The 20,423-nt window shown below is 45.2% G+C and overlaps 1 protein-coding gene across 3 annotated transcripts in view; it reads right to left on the reverse strand.

Annotated features, from left to right (window-relative positions):
• Nucleotides 1–20,423, reverse strand: part of FAM168A (family with sequence similarity 168 member A) — a 175,994-nt gene that overhangs the window by 143,287 nt on the left and 12,284 nt on the right. The window contains exon 2 of one of the 3 annotated variants that reach the window (XM_040544659.1): nt 12,503–12,636. The exons of the other annotated variants lie outside the window; for them this stretch is intronic. The gene's annotated coding sequence lies outside the window, so the exon portion shown is untranslated. The remainder of the gene's footprint in view (nt 1–12,502; nt 12,637–20,423) is intronic. 3 annotated transcript variants of the gene reach the window in all.

Genomic DNA, 20,423 nt, shown 5'->3' on the forward strand with positions numbered 1-20,423 from the left:
ACCACGACACGGGGACCATTGACGAAATGACTGGGTCCGTCCTCAGTCCATTTTAACTGGCAGAAAAGCAGGTTCGCTTCCCATACGTGAATTCTTTCCAAACTCGTATTAATTTTAGTATTGCGTTGGACATGTTGATGCTACAGAAACATCGGTAACTTAGAGCAACAAATGTCAAAACCATCCCACTCCTACCTTCGCAGGCGAGCATTGAGGAGCTGGTTAGCTGCAGAGCAATTAAAACGTAGGAACTGAATTCAACGTGCTTGTGACTGAAAGCTGCACAGCACAAGCTTCATATTTACCTAACTTGTAAGTTTCTATCAATTTATTCAAATTCTTTTACCATTGGTTAACGGGCTTCATTTATCTTATTGTTTTTTGGGGGGGAAGATTGTTGCTGCTCTTGTTTTGAAGCACTCGTACATACTTTACTGGTAACTCTCCTAGGGGGAAACATATATCTTTAAGAGGATTTTAAATTATTTTAATCTGAAGAGCACTATAAACATTTCCCATTATGCAGGAAGAACAATCTGTTGTTGTTCGTACACTAATCCTGGCAAGCACTTGAAGGGCATAAACACAATGGGGTGAAATTGTTACAGATAGCCTGAGGGTTATTCCAATACTTGAACAACTAGAATAACGGGGTGGAAATAAAAACGTGGGCCAAAGCGTAGGAAACACGCTTCATGATAAGATCACTGTGCTCGAGAAAAGTAGCACAAAGCTACTGAAGGGAAGACAGTTGTAGGAGTTAAAAATGAGCCCTGCGAGAAGTGTCAAAAATATTTGCTAACCCAGATAGAAAACCATCCATCCTCTTCCACTCAAAAAAAAAATAATAATCAGCCGGCGAATTATCTTTCTTCCATTTGGACAAGTGAAATTTCACAAGGTTACTGCAGAGAACAACCCGCAGCTGGCAAGATGGAAGAGAGGCGAGATAATCTAATAGGCCTTCTCTATCTAACTTTTATGATTCTTATGAAAAATGACCTGAATAAGTGAAGTTATTTGCCCTTGTCCTCTTTGTTCATATTGAATTTAGTCAGAAGGGAAATCCTGCCAAGGATAGGATGTTTTACTCAATTTACTACCCTTTGTGATTGCTCTATAAAACACCAGATACGTGATAGAAAAGGTTATGGCTTTTTTATTATTATTATTATTTGCAATGGAAAAAGAAGAAACACCTCTAGCACTTGCTAGCAGGAAGAATTAAAACAAGAGGAATTGATGACATTTTCTGCAGAAAATGTTTGTCCATTTTTACATGATTGGATTATATTAAACCTAAACTCGGTATGCTTTATTAATTACTAGTTGTTGGCTTTATTTAAGTATCAAATGGTTTCTTAAAACACGTTGGTTGAGGACAGGCCGCAAATAACAGCGGGGTCAGCAGCTACCACCTATCTGGTGCCCAGGCTTCCCAACCGTGAGGAGCTGAGGCTTTGCTTTAAAGCCACGCTGTTTTGTTAGCCTGCTGCTTTTGGACTCTCGCTGTTAATCATACCGTTAGCCTGCTACTGTTATTAAAGCAAAATGCAATAAATAAGAAGCCACTCGTTCCAAGCTTGCATGTGCTGCAGCAGCACGCCGGCCGCTGCCACGCCGTACGCTTGTGCTGCGAGTCTCCTTGCAGGCTGCTGGAGAACTTGCATGAAATATTTCACCAGCCCCAACATCTGTGCAGACAGGACTTGGGTCACGCACAGTGCAGACTGGGAACCGTAACTAATGGGCTGAGAATTACGGTAAAAGCCAGGTGCAGCCGATCCCGAGCACCACTGATCAATTCTTTCGGACTCCAACGCAGTAAGGCTGTTTTTTCTACAGCTAGAAAGGCGAACCGTAATTATGCAGCATCTTTTATATCCTGGGAATGCGTTCCCTGCTCCCCCCCACTACATGTGCAAGTGGTGTGGTACGATTCCAGTTAAGAGGTTTTGACATTTCTCTCCTACCATTCAATCCTACCCCAAAACAGGCGACTGGGAACTAGCAGCTGCACGCTATTGTAATAAGCGGTGTCAAAAATGCCAAGCAAATGAGTAACACATGGCTGCGAGCAGCAGACCCCGTTCCTGGACTGACCTCTGAGGCTGAATGGCTGCCCCCTTTCCTAACAAAAGGATTGGGAAAAGAAAAACATCCAGACTGCCATTATGTAACCGTGCGGGCCCGACGCTCCATCCTTTTTTGGCACAAAGTGTACATCGCCTGTTTGGGATCAGCCCTGATCCCAAACAGCACAGCTCAGCTCCGTAAATACTCCCGTTTCTCAGAAGTTTCCTTAAAAGCTGAATGGATTCCCACGGAGCAGCTCTCCCTTCCCTCACACACAGGCATTTCTTTTTGCTTTCTTCTTAACGGGGGATTTGGTAAATCACCGCTGTTGCATGTAGCATCCCCCTGGGTTTGTTAAGTCTGTTCTCAGAATACTGGGAGACGGAGTCAGAGCAGAAACCTTGACTCACCTACGGGTTTCTGGAGGTTTAATTTTGGTTCGTGTAGAAAAGGTGGACACGCTCCCCTCCAGCTGTGTCAGGCATTAAGACCTAGAAACAACGCACGTTATTCCTTAGCCTCTTTCCCAGTAAGTTCCTCCTGACCCTTACTTTGGGCTAAATTACACACATTTACAGAAACTAATTGTCTAAGACACACTCCAATTACAAGTCTAATTATACTTTTTAAACTGTTGCTTGACTGAGGCTGAAACCAAACCATGCTTTTTTCTTTTCTTACACATTAAATTGGGCTGAACGGCTTTCTGGAGTTTTATAAAGTTCACGAGCAGAAAAAAAAAAATGTAAGCATCTGAAGACTCGAGAGATAAAAGGCAGAGCCAAGACAGAAGAGCTTTCCAAGCGTCCATCAGAAGGACCTGTCGTGATTTAATGGATCTTAAACACTGCTACCCTCCCTAGGACGACGCAGGAGGGAGGAGAAGGGTGAAAGCTTGCACCTTTCTCCCCTCCCCTCTCCATCCTGCAGCACCAGCGCTTCCTCCCTTATGCCATTAAGTTTGGCTTGGCATAAAGCATCGGCAGCTGTCTGCCTTCTCCCTGGAAAGAGAGGCCCCCGCACGGCTCCTTACTCATTTTGGAATCGCTCTCATTTCCTCCCCTTCTTTCTCAACCCTGCTCTAGCTGCCAGCTCCAGACCTTATCCGGCTTCCTACCCGTACTTATCTAGCATCGGCCCCTGCCACTCCACCCCGGCTGGCCAGGGCAGGCCAGCGCGCCTCTCCTGCGGTTCTCCCGTCCGAAACGCAGCTCCGGGGAAGTCTCCGCTCGTTTCCCATCTGCCAGAAGCAGCTCACTCTCTTTTTCTGGGACTTCCTTAAAAAGGAGAGGGAAAGCAGGTAGATGCTGAGAAAGTTCCTTAGGAGTGACAAGTGAAAGTTTATTAGGAGTGACAAAGCATCGTGTCTTCACTTGAGTATTAAATATTAAAATAATAATAACAATAAACTTATTCCATTCCCATTTTCCATGTTTTCAGCCCTTGTTCCAGTTAAAACCACAACTATGTCCGTCCCTCCTGATCTGGAAACCTGTAAATCTAAGTCACTCAATTTTGCATCACTATTTTTTTTTATGAGACACCCATCACGTCTCTAAAAAAAATCTGCAACTTACGTATTAAGGCAATCAGCACAATCAGAGATAAGTGTCTAGATGGGTTTAAAACTAGTCGTTATCACCCTTGATGTGGGGTTGGTGAGGCAGCAGCAGCACGGGGGGACACCCACGTGCTGCCAGGACATTAAACAGACTGAAGAAAACCCATCAGGACGCTCAGGGCATGAAAAGAGGTTGAGGGAGCTGGGCTTGCTTAGTCTGGCCGGGAAGAAGCTGAGGACCATCTAACCGCACTCTGCAGGTACTTAAAAGGCACCCACAAAGAGGACAGAGCTGTGGGGTGACCTTGGGCACCCCCAGAGCCTTGTGCCCAGCACGCTCAGGATCAGTCCGAAAATCAGACTGAGTCAAGGAAGGAAGGAAGGAAGGAAGGAAGGAATCCTTCTCCCTCTTCCTCTGCAGCACAAGCTGTGCTCAAGTGCATCTTCAGCTGTCACAGCAGTCCTGGGGCCTGACCCTCTCCTCTCCCATCATTTATTTCAGATGCAGTTTAGCCCGTAAGGACCGAAGGCGTGTATTTGGTTTGCTACTCAGAATTTGTGTCATCTAATTAACTCGTAATTAGCCCCGATGATCTAATATTCCTCTCTGACCTTAATTTCCACAAAACCCGTAAAATTAATTCTTCTTCAGGACGCGTACACAGACTACAAAAGCTTCCAGCGTTACGATTCCCATCCTTCTCCGCCCTGGTGTAAATGAGGGAACTGGACCCTAAAAACCCCCAGGAACTCTGAAGCGGCGCCGCATTCACGGATCTCCTGGAACAACCACGTCTCTGTGCAGAGGAATGTCAGGAGGAAACAAGCCATCAGCCCAGACAAATCCCCAGCCCGGGTTTTGATGGCTGGATGAATCACATGCCAAACAGAGCCGCACGCTGCATTTCAAACAGATGCTGAAATTGCTTTCTGCTCGGCGGCTTATACTCGCAGGAATCGCTGGTGTCAATAAAGCGAAACGGCACCTGACTATCTTGCCTTCCGTGGTTGTTGTTATTGCTGAGAAAAACACCTTCTAACAAGGCCTGGAGCTTTTCTTCAGCAGCCTTGCATTCCTGACCTCGATCCTACCGCCGTCCTGCTCAGCTCTCCGCTCACAGCCTGGTGTAAAAACCTTAAAACGGGCACGTAAACGTTCAAGGACGCAAAAAAATATATAATTACTGCGCAAAGTCCAAGTGCAAAGAGAGCGCTTACACCTCTGAGGAGAAAAAGAAGAAAATAACTTTCATTTGAGCGAGCTTGATGTTTATCTTCTGCACCAAACAAGCTGAGGCAGGCTGGCGCTTTCATGTACCCTTTGTTTCCCGAAGCAGTCCAAAACCCACAAAAGCAGTGACGATACCATCTGCCCAGCGATGAGGGCGAAAAGGCTTGGCCTGCAGGACCCGAGGACCCCGAGCAGTTTGGGGTGTGCAGGTGCTGGCTCTCCCCGCTTACGGGATCTTCTTGCACAAGCAAAGCTGCAGTGGATGAAGCAGCGAGCGGGGGGCGTTTGGGAACACCTGGTAAAAAAAAAAAACAGGAAAAATCCTGTTCACAGCACGGGGGCATGACCAAATCACCCCACGGGTTTCCGAGGAAGCTGTACGGAACCACAACAGGATATCTTCCGAAAATATTATCCCACGAACACTTTGAAAACCTAAAACATCTCTTACCTGAAACGTCTCTGTCAAGTCACTACGCGCTGCTAAGGTAGCAGCTTGCTTCAGGAGACCTCTGTCGTGTTCCTCAGGAATCCCTCATGGAAGGCAGCTCCATCACCTGAATTCCTCCGTGAATTAAACCCAATTCCAGCTCCCGAGGGAAGTCCGACATCAGTTACTTGCACACATCATCGCTGAAATGTACCCTCTGCTTCTTCCACAGTGCAAAAAACTCAAATTATTTATTATATTGCTTAAGTAACTGTAGTAGAAGCAATAGCCGAAATAAAGCAGTTCTGATCGCAATGGAAGGGCAATTTATGTCTAATATTTGAAAGGCTACACCAACCAGGGAGCACAAACTTTTAGGAAAACAGACTACAACTTTAAAAAAAGAAGTTTTAAAGCCAGTGTTTTACACCAGCACTCTGCAATCCTCAACTTAAATACGATTAAAATCAGCGACAAAAATCAATTTTACTCAATTTAATCTATCTCACCAATAAATAGGTGCACTGTCAGCTTTTCAGGTAACACAACTCCTGGCAACCTTCCCAGGAAAAACCTTTATGGTGTGATTGTACCTCGGTGGCTCCTTGGTGAATTGGGAAAGCTCTGGGATGCAACAAAACGAGGCTGTGCACCTGCACCCAGGTGCTCGCACTGGCACAGGTTATTTTCAAGGACACAGCACAACAAATTTCAGCTTTTAAGCACGAACCAAGACTCTGAAGGCTCAGCAGCAGTCGCCTAAGGAAATGCCTACAGGTCAGAACACACCTGCTTCGTCAAGCTGCAGGCTCTGCATTTATGCCCAGGTACAATCTACAGGCACAGATGGTTTTTAGGAAAAAACGTCGTTTTCTAAATGAAGAGGAAGACAAAGCCCCATCCAGAGACACAGATGAAGAAGGTACCTCTGAATCTGTAGGACGGATGAAGGGGACAAAACAGCAAGCTCCGATACACGGAACACGTCTGAAAAAGTCGGTGAAGAAGGACAGGCGAAAATAATCACTTCCTCCCCAAGCAGGCGAGACTCCAAGATCCCCTTTGCCAAATAAATAGGGAATTTTAAGAGAAATCCAATATTTAAAACGTATTATGGCTACTGCAGCCCTTTCTCATGTAAAATGCAATAATCCTAAAAATAGAAGCAGGCAAGTCTCCCTGACAAGGTTATTAGAGAAGCATTCGTGCAATCATTTTTCATCTCTGATGCTTTTCACCAGGGAAAGGAATAACTCTGCCCTGCCCGCAGCCCTCAAAGGGGCATGGGAAGAAGGACACAGCTGTGGGGAGCCCCATGGAAACGTGTGAATCGCTGGGAAAGGCCATATGGGATGGAAGGGAGGAGGCAGCCCAGCACAACCAGACCTCCTGCTTTGTCCCCAGGGATGACACCGTCGTGTATTGGGCAAGTAAAAGGGAGCACACCTATGGCCTAAGTGTGTCAGATACTCAATAGCCTCATAACCCAAATAATTATAGAGGGAAACCAACGTAAGGAAGGCAAAATATAATACACACACACTTAAGATAGGACAGTAAATGTTAAAATCCAACTCCATCCCCCTTCTCCACCAAGAAGGCAATCACACAGACCATGTCTGTATGCAAAACTACAACAGGAAAACTTAAGCAACGTGTGAAGACAACGAACGATGAAAAAGAAATTATTCAGTTCCTCCCTATCGAACTCCTTCAGTGTTGATTGTTGGAATTACCAAAAGCCACAGTAGCAAGATGAAGAGGATGGAAAATAGTTTCATTGCCACTTCTTACCGTCGGTTGTACGTACTCTGTAATGCTCTCAAGGACTTCACTACAAAAAACAATTTGTTCTTCAACTCTCACCAATTATTTTCTTTTTTTTTAAGTGGCACCAAAGCCAGAACCCAGAGCTACTTAAGACTTTTCTTCTGTACAACTGTTCCATTCAAAGGTTTTATCTAAGCAGCCTAAAAAGAGCCTTGCAATGGAAATATCAATCACTCCATTTCAGCGCAAGAGAAACAACTATCCAGGCAAGCTCCAGCTCTTGTTCAAAGCCACGCAAGAAAGTCATCTTCTGTGTCATACACAGGCCATGTCCAGGTCCCTGATTTTGTCTTTACCTTGTCTTGATGAAGCCTCCCTTCATCTTAAATCTAAAAAATAACCTCAGCAGACAAAGAGTTCATTTCCAAGACAGAAAAACCTTTTTAGCCTCAATTTTTTTTAATATTCCTTTCAAGTGAAATACCCCATTGAACAAGACGTTTTTCCACAATGGAAGGGTTTGAAAGCTCCTCAGCTCCTCCCTGCTAAGTTTTAGTTTTGTTCAGGACTACCTTCCCAAGCAGAGCTGGTAAACTACTGGGAAGCAGCCAACAGGCATGGGGTTAGCCCAGGTCTCTCTCCGAGGCTTTCGGGTAGACCTGGTGTTCAAGGAGAGAGGAGAAATCAGGTGAGGAAAAGGGAAAAATCTAGTACTAAGGCTTAATGAGCACTTAAAAAGTGAAGGTTTTGTTTTTTTCCAATACCATCGGTGGCTCTTCTGTCTAGGGCAGACTAAAAGTGGTTAACTCCACTTGGATATTCAGAGCTTTGCGGGCTACAGCAGCTACATCCATAATGCATGTCATTTACACACCTACCTGCTGCTCGGGAAAGCTGATCAGGGAGAGACATGAAACGGAGAAGAGTTGTTCTTTCTTTTACTCTCGTTTCCACCCTCCCGAAAGATAAAAAGCTGGAAGCGGCTGAAGAAGCAGAGCAGTGAAGGTACATGAATCCCAGACAAGTAAGAGAACCTTATTGATTTTTTTCTGGCGAAAGAGAATAAAAATGGATTGCTGTGGTTTAGACGGGGTGACAAGAACCACGTGGCCGCAGCAGCGGAAAGGTGGAGGGAATAAATGGATCCTTGGGCTAAAGCATCGCTCCCTCCACCCCACGAGGGCAGACACCTTCCACTACAGCCCTGCCTGGCAATTATCTACAAACACACACAAAAATCAAGTCCTGCATTAAAAAAATATCCCAGAATCATTAAGGTTGGGAAAGCCCTCCAAGATCATCTGGTCCAACCACCCCCTACCACCAATGTCACCCACCAAACCATGTCCCCAAGCACCACGTCCAACCTTGCCTTCAACACCCCCACGGACAGTGACTCCACCACCTCCCTGGGCAAAGTTTTTGAAAGCTGAAGACAATATTCTACTTTCAGAGTTACCAGCTTGGAACCACAGGGACACACACGTCTCTTTCGAAACTCAAGGCAGCAGTCGAGATTGTTTAGACGTTTCAGAACCGCACGTTGCCTAACTTGGAAAGCTTCTTATATAAGTCTGACAAACGGGAAAAGTTGTCGACAGGAAAGAAAAGTGTTTAATTGACAATATCCTGAACCAAACAGGCTATGTTTTTTTTTTTCCTGAGCAATTACTATCACTATTAGACGATAACTAGCTGTGGGTCATGTCGTGTAACACTCCAGTACATGAAGTACCACGCATTTAGTTTGTATGCAATTAAGACCGCTTCATTGTCTCATCAGGTTCCCTGTGACACCCAATTAAGTAATAACACAAGGAAAGTGCTCTTAATTAATGAGGAAAATCCTCTGCAAGCCAGACACAGGTGTGTGTTTCTCAAGTATAGCCTGAAATAGTTGAAAAGATCACTTAATCTTTATAGAAAACACACTCAAATTGTATCCAATTAACTCAATAGCAGGATTCTCTTAGATTTCTTCCAAGAGGGTTACACTTCTTTGTGATATCCAACAATCAAGTGGCTTATAAAAGATTAAAATTAAAACTGACGCTCGGAGCGAGTGGTCACAAGTAATTGCTGTTTGCGCATTGTTTTTCCTAGTTTTTCCACAAATCACGGTGAAATAGGTTTAAGTCATCTTTCTTCTTCGATGCTTCCTTCAGGAACAACCTTCTGTATGGGTATTGAGGGAACACATTCGCATTTATTCCTACGCAGATGCTTTTGGGCGTATTTTAAACGATTACCTCAACCGACTAAAATAACCTCGGCAACACGAGACCGTGTTACACATACCCATTGTCTGTGACCTACACGGTTGTAGGATCGCTAATGAGTGAAGATGGACAGCGAAGAGAGGCAGATGAAGGGCAGTTGGCCCACCTTTGCTATCCAAGCTTATCTGGAGACAGGAGACGAACTGGAACCTGGTTGGGGGCCTGAGCCCGGTTTCTTCCAACAGCCATGAATTTTTCTCGCTTCTTTGATCAGAGATGCATTGCTGTTCTCGTACTACAAAAGAATATTTCCAAACCACAAAACGTAAGCAATCTTAATTCTTGCCTCGTGGCGTGGTATTTCCCACTATTTATTTCTGTTTTCCTTCGCGCACTGTCCTACTCAATACCAAGTGTTCTTCAAAACAGAGACAAGGATTTCACTTGGGAAACTTCTCCCCAGATCTTACACACCTCTTACAAATTTCAACACAGGGCGAAGCACTACCTTTCTAAGAAGCAAAAAGATCTTTTTCATGTTTAATCCCTTTTTGATCCCTGTTTAACATAATACAGTAGATAGATAAATAGATAGACAGACAGACAGATAGGTAGAAAAAGCACGAAGAGAAGCCTACGGCCATCCCAAGAGGTAGCACGTGCTTGGACTTGTGCGTACACAAACAGTTAAGTTCAAAAACTTGTTAAGGACAAGGTAGATGCTATCTGAAACACTCCCATAAAACTCTTCCTCTTGCACACAGCTGTGATATTTTGACTGAGCTAAATGAAATCCCATTACAGCTAGCAACGTTAGATTAGCCAGCGCAGCATCTCTTAACGTTTTGTGATGCCTGTCAAGGGCAATGTCATACAGAGGCTGCAACAAAAAAACCATGCTAGGAAACGTCGGAACGTCTTCCTAGGTTTCTATCTCTCTTACATGCTTCGGCAAGCAGAACAGCAGAATTTAACTTCAAAGAATGACATTTCGATCAAGTACTGTACTTTTGTACCCAAGTTTCTCCGGCTAAAGAAAGTGAACGTGCATCTTTCAACGCATTAAAAGCACAGGAGCATTGCTCACAAATGTCCACAAATTTGTATATCCCTAAGTGGAGCTGCTAAGGACAACTTGAGCAAAGGTTGCCTCCCACTTCCCATTGCTTGGCATCAGCAACATTGCAACCTGAATGCATTTTAATTGTCCAAGGCATTTTTCTGCTTTTGGTGTCTGACTCAAGATGTATTTTGCCGGGCTTCAGCTCTGAGCAACTGGAACTGGTTTGCTTCTTCTGACATGAAGAAGGTCCAGACCTTTTGTATCCAAAAATTGGCTGGAGGACTTGGCCGAAAGGTTAGGCAAAGCTAAACAAAGTTGAAGACATGCTTTTAACTACGTTAACAAAAATCAGCTCTAATATGGCCAGATCACAGACCTATGAAAACTGTAGCTTTTACACGTTAATTTGCACAATTAAACACAGAATAGTTTGTCATCTTCTTCTGCCACTCAGGCCCTTTACATACGCTGGCAGCAGGCACCCTGCTCCCTCCCCACAAGCTCAAGAGGCAGGGTCCTTGCGTTCCCCTTGCGTCCTTTGTTCTTTAGTACCCAGAACTCAGGATGGTTCCAAACTTGATAGCCTCCTGCATTAAATAAATTAAAATAGTAAGAAACAGCAAAGAGCGCGAGTCCCTTCCAACACTTCACACAAGTCGTACCAACCTCACACTGACTATTTCTGCCAGAGGTCTGTACTTCCTATTTAAAGTCCTAAGGATCAACATAGTTCTATATTATAACTTCTGATTTTTCTTATTTCCAGTTCATTAGATAAAGCTCAACATGAATAAACACTTGTGATTGCAAAGCCAAACAACACAAAGAGAAATTCCAGAACTGGCACGACATAATATTTTAGAAATGGTATTTCAGTCACTTTAAAAAAAAAAGACACCTATCTTAATCAGTCCAGGGACCAAAATACCCTTAAGAGTGAATAAAATTGTTGTCTGCAGGGCTGTTGCCCTGGCTGCTGGAGAAACTGGATGGCACACAGTTCAGCTGACAAGGAACTGCAGGAGCAGCAAGTATGGTCTTGCTATTACGCGTTAGAATGAACACTGCCCCGAGGAACTGGTCTTTCCTAGCTTCTGCCACAGAGCTTTTGCAACGCTCGCCTTAGCGCTCTTTCTAGTTGATTAACTAAAATGTGTAATCCTCATTTTTCTGGACACTTGAGGCCAAATCTGCAATACAGATGCTGAGACCTGACAACTGCATCTGCGGTCAATGCAGAGCTTTGTATTGAATATACGACGTGCTGTGAAGATGCAAAGATTCTCTGAAAACACACGCCCTAGGCGTCACATGATATTGGCGAGCAAATATTTTTCTGACAAATACTTAACTACTCTCTCCAGACCTCAGTTCCTCCGCTTGTAAAACCGGGGCCCATTCCAGAAGAATTAATTTAGCACACTCTTGCTTTTGAAGCAGCCCAATCCTGCCCTCGAAACTGGACCTGCCTTCCGAGGAAGGGATTTTGCACAGCCCTTTACAGCAGGGGTGACTCGCTCCTTGCATGCCGTAGTGCTCAGCTACAGAAGAAGCAGCACTGTGTGCTGCTGCCCAATAATCTGCTTCCAAACATCTGTAGAGCCCAGTTAATCCGGTGCCAGCACAGCCTTTATCAGCTTCCCCCCATGCACCCAGGTCCGGGTAGCGCCGTACGCCACAGCTCTGTTCTCCCAGCTCCACCTTCACGCTGCTGCAACCAAACGTGCCCTTTGTATTTCAGCTTCCCACTTCATCTTATGTTTATGCCCCAAGAAATATTTGTCTCAGCTCCCCGTGCAAAAAGTACACAGCTAAAATGCCTCTGAGGAAACAGCTCTGAGCACCACCATGTCTGTATGCTCCCCTGCTCGTTTCCAGCCTCACCTTTCCTCCCTGCAAGCTCCATCGGCACCAGACCGCCCAATCTACTTGCTACTGCTCCAGGCAACACTGAAATGTTGGGAAATTCAACATTTCTTCCCCTGAGTGAGAATCAAGCGTGGAAACAAGCTCCTAAATCCCTACCTGAGGAGCAATCGTGGGCAGGAATTGCAGGAAACATTGCTTGCAGGAGATGGGAAGGGTTGGGAGGGAAGCACACAACAATTTGCACTTGTGCTTATTCCAAGGCTACTCACACACAGCCACCTACCCGTGATGATCAGCTTTCCACCTCCTCAGCTCTGTTTTTCCCCAGAGAGCGAAGCAGACCGGCTTTCGAGGAGCTCAGCTCTTCTTTACAGTGCCACAAAGGCCTTTGAAACCAATGCCTGAATGATCTCTTTACTGGATTAAAAAAAAACAAAGCAAAATGAAAAGTAACTATCCAAGCTCCACTAGCCTGCCAGACGTCTTCTACAGCAGATCCCTATGGGTAAATACAGAAACACAAGGCAGATCTGCCAGCTTGTACCTTCACAGCCTCCCACCCCGACTCTTCTAGTAGGTAGGCTCTTCCCAAAGCCCTGGCTCTCTTACCTGAGCTGCTTATTTTCAGTTCTTGATAATTTTGGCATCAAGAAGCCACTGAACCAAATTATTTTTCTTTGATCAAACTTGTCCCTCTGTTCAGAAAACAGGCTAAAACCATTAAGCATTCTTATGTTATCAAAATGCTTGCTGGGATCTCATCTTTCCTATAATTTATCTAGCACTGAATTCCTTGACAATACATCTAAAGGATTCTAAGATCACTTCAAATATCTCTCAAATCAGCAACTTTGATTGCAAGGCAGAACTGGCAGAAAAAGGTTTTGCGTGCAAAGACTGATCAATGCACGTGTTACATTTTCTGAAAACTGCTCTGAACAGGGTCCCTACCAGTACCTTGGTGGAGCTTGGGTTCAATGACCAGAACAAATCATCTGGAAACACCCAGATACTGTAATACATTGCCTGGAGCCAGCAGATTTAAAGAGAGTCTTTGTCTTGCTGCTCACGTGCTTTCCAGTTTTCTTGTTGCATCACTTTAGCTGGTGCTAACACGCACTTCAGACTCCATCGCTACGAGTTTGTCTAGCTTATTTTCCGAAGGCGCGACAGCCAGAGGTAAACACCGAGGATGAGATCACTTTGGGGAAGAAGAAAGTTTACAGCTGGTTTGTAAGCAGCAATTTTTCAGGTGGCTGCATTTCAAAAAAGCCTGATCCTGAATTCAGATCACCAGTCACCACCCATAGCCCCGTGAGCATCAGCAACTTCAAAACAACCCAGGCTTCCACACGTATTTTACAGCTCTTAGAGATTCCCCGTTATAAATAAATGCAATACTTTTACCCTGAACTCTCAGCAGCACAATTCTACTCCAATAGTTATGATGTGCTCTGCAGCATTTTAGGGCTTGTCTTCAGTTCACCGTTAATTTGAGCCGTGAGCCCAAGACCGCCCTTACGAGGTGCCATCCTGTACAGAGGTGTTTTAACTAGAATGAGATGGTAATTTTAATGCAAAGGTTGGCCCATTAGGTAAAAAGTAATGTTTCAATTAGCAAACCGCATCGCCTCCTAACACGACCTCTCTGTAATACGGCCATGGTTTAACTGTGCCTGGTGCCTTCCTACAATTCTTTCTGCCCAGAAAAGATGTGTTCGCAGATGCATCAATTTAAAGGCCCGAAGAGATCGCAGCTTCACTGAAATTCATCTCCCACCTACCACATACCATTAAATATCTCCCAGTAACCCACAAACTGAACCTAATGTACTTGACAAGAACATAACCTCTATGTATAATTTTTAAATTAAAAAAAGCTATCAAATATGGAAATTTATAGAGACAGAAGTTGCGCATTTTCCTTCGATTATTCATTACAATGAGCAGCCCACCTCCCTAATAAAACCGTGCCTCACTTCCCATCTGAACCGCCTGATTTCCCTTTCAAAACAGTGATTTTAGGTACGCCTTCCTCAGATGCATGAGGACACACTCAGCGCTTGGCATTTTCTCTCGGTGATGTTACTGCAGTCAAGTGCTCTCTCTGAAAAGCTAAACAGACTTAGCTGTAAGCTCCTGTGCGCAGTGTTTTCTCTGATCCTCAGACTATTTTTGTGTTTCTTCTGTTCCTCTACAACTCATCCAAGAGCTATTTCAAGATGTTGAAATGGAAATCATACCCAGTCTTCCTGCATGAAAGTCACAAGTACCAAACACACATTTGTTCTCTTCTAAGTATTTTCTTGCTCAAAAATTTGAAGGAAATGCATGTCTTTTTTTTTTTCCTTCATTTTTGCTAGAGCATCAACCCTAGTGTTTACCCGATCCTGCATTGCCCACCACTGACCTTTTAATCCCTTCCAGCACTGCTACTCATAATGCAGCTCTCCCCTTCCTCCATCTCACCCCCATTCTGTAAGCGTGGCTTGCAGCTCTTCCCTCCAGCAGCTTTGCTTCATGTCTGCTCTATTTTCTTGCTTGAATACAGTTTAAATCAAACCAAAAAGCATCAGGCCCAAGGCACCAGGCAATGAGAAGCTCCTCTACGACTGAATACACCTGCCCTCGGTGGGCTCATCTCAGCACGAGAGCTGACCAGGCTCCTCCAGCTGCCCAAGCTCTGTGTGCCAGGTCATTAGCAACGAGAAACAGTGACACTACCTCAAGATCACTGACAGAAAACACCTCTGGGTCACAGAATCACAGAATTGTTTGGGTTGGAAGGGACCTTAAAGATCATCCCATGGGCACAGACACGTCCCCCCAGCCCCACCCAGCCTGGCCTTGGGCACTGCCAGGGCTGGGGCACCCCCAGCTCCTCTGGGCAGCCTGGGCCAGGGCCTCAGCGCCCTCAGAGGGAAGAATTTCTTCCCAACGCCTCCCCGAAGCCTTCCCCCTGCCAGGCTCCAGCTGGTGCCCCTCGTCCTGTCCCCCCAGCCCTGACCAAGAGTCCCTCCCCAGCTTTCCTGCCCCCCCTGCAGGCCCTGGCAGGCCGCTGGCAGCTCTCCCCGGGGCCTTCTCTTCCCCAGGATGAGTGGGGCCATTGCCAGTCCATCGAAAGCCTTGTAAAACCACATCCATTTGACCACAATCGCCAATCTCCAGTCATTTCTTGAAATCCAGAAGCTGGACTTAATGCAATTACTGTCAGCTTTGTGTTGCCCAAGGCCAGGCTGGATGGGGCTGGGGGCACTGGGTGGGCTTTAGGGCCCCTTCCAATCCCTTCTCCAATTCTGTGATTTCATATCCTGCTGCCCATTTTCTTAATCAGAACATCACTAGGTAGTAAAATGCCTCAGAAGTCACTGGTTTCACTGTGAAATCATTCAAAGGATGGCTTTGTTTGTAGCAGCCAGAAGAACCCCCCGAAGTTTCGCAGGGCCAGGCCCGCAGGCCCAGCAGCACAAGGGTTACTTCTCCCCGCTGCCACCCTCCTTCCAGCCCCTTAATCTGAAAACGGTAACTTGAGTACAGTCAACCTGATTTAATTTCATAGCAAAGAAATCAACTGGCAACCTACTTCGGCATTATTAACTTAATAATAATTTGATATTAACTTGACAGTAAGTTGCAAAGTAGAACTGCTGAAACACGACCGAGTCCAAGCATTTAACCACTCCTTTCTTATTTGAAGTTTGGCTTTCCCTCAATGTGCTTATATTACGATGTTTTTAAGAGCTGTTTACTGCATGCCTACGTATAAAGGCAGAATCCTGACTAGATCAGTTGAAAATAACAACTTAGAAAACAGATTTTCAGACCTTTCCTCTCTACGGCTTTTAAAAACGTAACAAGTATTGAGAAACTAAAGAGCTTGAAGGGAAAATCCACATAAGAACACGAGCTGTTTAACCTTTAATGATGGGCTCTCAGCAATTCTGTGCACTTTCACCAAGGCCAACTAGTCCTCTGGTATCCACCTGCCAGCTCCAAACTCAAATCTAAGAGCCCAGCACTGCTCAACACGCTTGTCCACAGAACTTGCCACAGAAATCAACCGCAACAGGAGCCCTGCAAGTCCAAACACACAGCGTTATTTCTACGAGAATAAAATCACGGTAATTGAAGTCCTGCAAATTAGACCGTTTATTAAGACAAACATCCTATTTAAACAGCTCTTATCAGATAAGCAGCATTACTGTAGTCATTGTTACGTTCCCTTCTGCAGAAAGGTTTGAAGCAGCTGATAATTTCCTTGGAGTAGCAGTTTCTCTGAAATTGCAGTGCAGGCCTCCATCTTATCGCTCCCTTTGTGCTCTGCTAAAAGAGTCCCAAAAAAATTGTCTGTCATAACGGTATGCATTAATACAGGTTTATTTTACTGTACTGATTCTCCTATCAAATGTGAAAAATACAGTAAAAATACAGCACGCCCAAAGCTTCTAAAGAGAAAAAGAATTAGAGCATTCCCTGCAAATTGCAGTTTATTCTTTGCTAAACCTTAATATGCTTTTAGTCCAGGAATGTGCGACTGTGCAGCATCACTTCGCTAATGAGTCTCTACGTGACACTGGAAACAGCTGCAGTTTCGGGGAATAAGAATGCATTGCACTACTGCTGCCTTTAAGACAGTCACCCAGACAGAAACCAGCATTAAGACAAAAATCAGCAGCTTCTGGTCAGCTGCATTAGAGAGAGCGTGATCATTCTGAAAATAAACAGAGTAAGTTAAGGAAAATGAGAATTGGAGGTTAATTTTAGAAGGACTCAAACTATACCAAGGGTATGAAAATGAAGGTCACAGCGCCCAGTCTTTCCTGCCCTGGCAACAAACATATATTGATAGCTGGGGTGTTTTAATGTTCGCCATCCCAGATTACCTGAAATTTTATTTAAATACAGTCTTTATTTTCCTCTTCATTTTAGTACCTACTGAGAAAAATATCCAAGGTTTTATTATTCACTTGTATTGTAGGCTCCCTGTCAAGAAAAACTTCTGAAGAGGCAAATGCTGAAGAAATACTTTTGATGGCTAAGCTTCATTTTCCAGGCGTTCTGGAAAACAGAATTGGTTTTAAAAATAAAGTATCTGCTTGCTTTTCTTCTCCTGAAATCAGAGGGATACAGTTGTCTTGAAAAAAGCATTTTTAAAGGCTCCCAGTTATCTAACTTCCCTGGGTCATCTGATAACATTTTGTCATCGTTTCCTAGTTTTAATTGCTTTTGTTTCTTCGCTTCTGTACGTTGCCTATAAATACGGAAATGAACCAAATCAGGAAGAAACCATCGGCGTTAATTCTACATAAGTAACAAAGTCATCTCGAGCACTATTTGTGGCAACATGGATTTTTTTTGTTCCTCTGTGAGATAGCCAACAAAAACCACAAAAGGCGAAGCCAGGAGCTGTGTCCCCAGCGATGCAGGTCCGGTACAGCCTGAATCTCCTGAACAGTGCCTGTTTTTCCAGGTGCTGCTGGGTTTTGTCCTGTTTCTTGCTGCACTTCAGGCTACCTGAAATGGATGTAAAATGCCTGGGGGGTTTTTATAATCTCGCAGCCTGCTGATCATTCGTACCGCTGCCATTCTGGCAGGAAGCACGGCTCCCAGAAATCTGCTCCCATTAAAACAGATTTCCGCTCCAAGCACCAGGAATAGACTCTGGATACTCCCCAATAATCTTAAAATGGATACTCCCATTAAATTATTTCAATATAAAAAGATTTGCAGAGACTACTGATCTCCAGCAAAGCATCCATGTTTCACCCTGAGAACACATTTTAAGTCAATTTCACCTCCACATTTTTTCCACTCCCTCTTTACTAAATAGCAAGATCCCCAAGTTCCTGGTGCCTACCTTTTTGAGCAGGCAAAAGAAACACTGCACTGTTAAAATTAAAAAGTTCTGGGGGGAGTTGTCCTGCTGGAAGTCCTGGAAGATGGCAGACATTGTCCCTGAGCCTATCGCTCCCCTAGCAATTTGTGCTTTGCAAGACCTTCATATTTTGTGGGCTGTTGCCCTGCCAGCCTGCAGTGCTGAGTGTTCATCATGCAGCCACACGAGCATCACGGATGGTGCAAGGGATGCAGCTGCGTGTGCAGAAGCAGGGGTGGAGAGGTGGCTCCTGCCTTTATTTACCTCGAGCACATCTCACGACCATGCCCCAAGGATGCTGCTTCAGTTCCCGAAGCCAAACCGAAGTCCCTGCCGTTACCAGAAGGCACGGTCTCACCTTCCTTCCCTTCTCCTTGGCTGTGTGTTCCCAAACAGACGCTCACACCAGGTGGAAACACAACCAGGCAGCTCCGAGCAGAAGGAACAGTACAGTCGGTCCCGTCAGCATCTCACAAAACGACCCGCTCGGCACCCGGTACCTTAGTGTCAGCCACAAGAGGGAGGGCAGAACTTCATCTCCTGCAGCGCCAAGGACCTCAGCCCGCGACGAAACCAGGCTCTGAGCCCATCTGATGCACGTTTTACAAGTGGGGAGCTGGGGTAAACAACACTTCTCTACCTCATAAAAGCACCGCGATGTTAACTGCAGTTTGTAACCGGCTTGGATGGTCTAATAAGGAAGCCACAAAAGCACTTGAAGTGTTTTTAGCACATATTCTAAATGCTGTTTCATAAAAATACTATCTCCTGAGACTTGGCTACTAGATGAGCCTTTGGAGCACGCTCTATTTTACATCAGCAGGCAAGCAATAGCCTTAGTTCAGAGAGGGTATGTGCTGCTTCAAGGAAAGGAGCTAAAATTACTGCCAGACACCTACGCAAAACTTCTTGCCTTCAAACGACAGCGTCAGGATTTCTGGATTTGGTTGCCAGCGTTCAGGAATGCGCAGTCCTGAAATACAATCGTGCTCCTTGCTCTGCTGGAACGCAGATTCAGATGACAGCAAAAGGTCCTTTTGTCTTTGAGCTCACCCTGCACCGTGGTATCTCGGGGTTAGGGCTTTGTGCCTCTTAGCATCAGCAGGAATTTGTGGTTCGCTCTTCAGGTAGCATTTATTGTTGGACAAGCTGTAAGGCTGCTAGGAAGAAAATGAGTATCTTATGTCCACCGGGAGGTAACGATTTACATTTTCCTTCCTGGGATGTAGCGCAGCCACACGTAACAGTACAGGCCACCATTCCAACCCTGTAGATGAGTGACCTCACTCCCGAAGAGCCCAGTGCTCATGCAGACCCACAGAACCCGACGCATACAGAAGTTCACGTTTATTAGCTCTGACAGCCAAGCAGTTACGAAACTGGCCAAGCCGCAGAGAACGCGTGTTGCCATGTTGGCCCTCAAGATTTTCCGGCATCTTTTTCTTATTACAGCAAGTCCTGAATGCTGAAGACAAAGATCTCCTGCTCCCAGAACCCAACCAAGAAGAAGTCAGGCTGACCCTGCTCTCTCCTCCCTCGGGAGGGCCCATGCTCCTGGTCTTGTGCCAGCATCTCAGGAGGGCAGGCAGAAGCCAAGAGCCAAAGAATAAGGAATTGTTTTCCCCAATGTTCTTACCGCTATCTTCTGGTTAATATAAACTCGCATACAAAAGCGAGAAATATCGAAGAAGAAGAATAAGGTAAAAATCATAGGAAGGTCAGATAAAACCTAAAAGCACTAGAGACGCACGCCGCTTCTCTCAGTCGCCACTGGAGGAAGAAAACGCAGCGATCCGTAAGCCCCGCAGCTTATCTTGATAGCCAGCAAGTCCTGATAACACCGAGAAAAACAGATTCCAGAATCAATGCCCCCCCGCCCCAGGAGAAAACTCTGCTGAAGCCCTCTCAGATTTAAAAACAAGATTGCCAACCAAGTAAGCCCCGGCTAATCTTGACTGCCAGCACAATCCTGGGGAAAGAGGTCTCCCGAGCAGATAAGATTCAAATCGAGAGAGTTTCACAGATCAAAGGCAGCAGCTGCCTGAATTGTAAACCAAAACGAGTAAGACACCAGAACAGACTCTGCAGCGCTGACACGAAGCATTTTCTGCAAGAGCCATCTCCATGCAAGTGGAGCACGTTTGGCGATATTTATAAATCTGTGCAAAACTTAAGAGAAAAACTCCGTAAAAAGCACACTGGAGGAACCCAACCAGGTGACCACGAACAAAATTTCCTTTCTTTCGATTGCTGAAGGAGGAGGGAAGTGGTCACTGTGGGTATCGGGGCATCTCCAGTGTTTCATTTATCCCTTGCTGTCACATTTGGG

Source organism: Cygnus olor, chromosome 1 (genome assembly GCF_009769625.2).
Source record: "Cygnus olor isolate bCygOlo1 chromosome 1, bCygOlo1.pri.v2, whole genome shotgun sequence".
NCBI lineage: Eukaryota > Metazoa > Chordata > Aves > Anseriformes > Anatidae > Cygnus > Cygnus olor.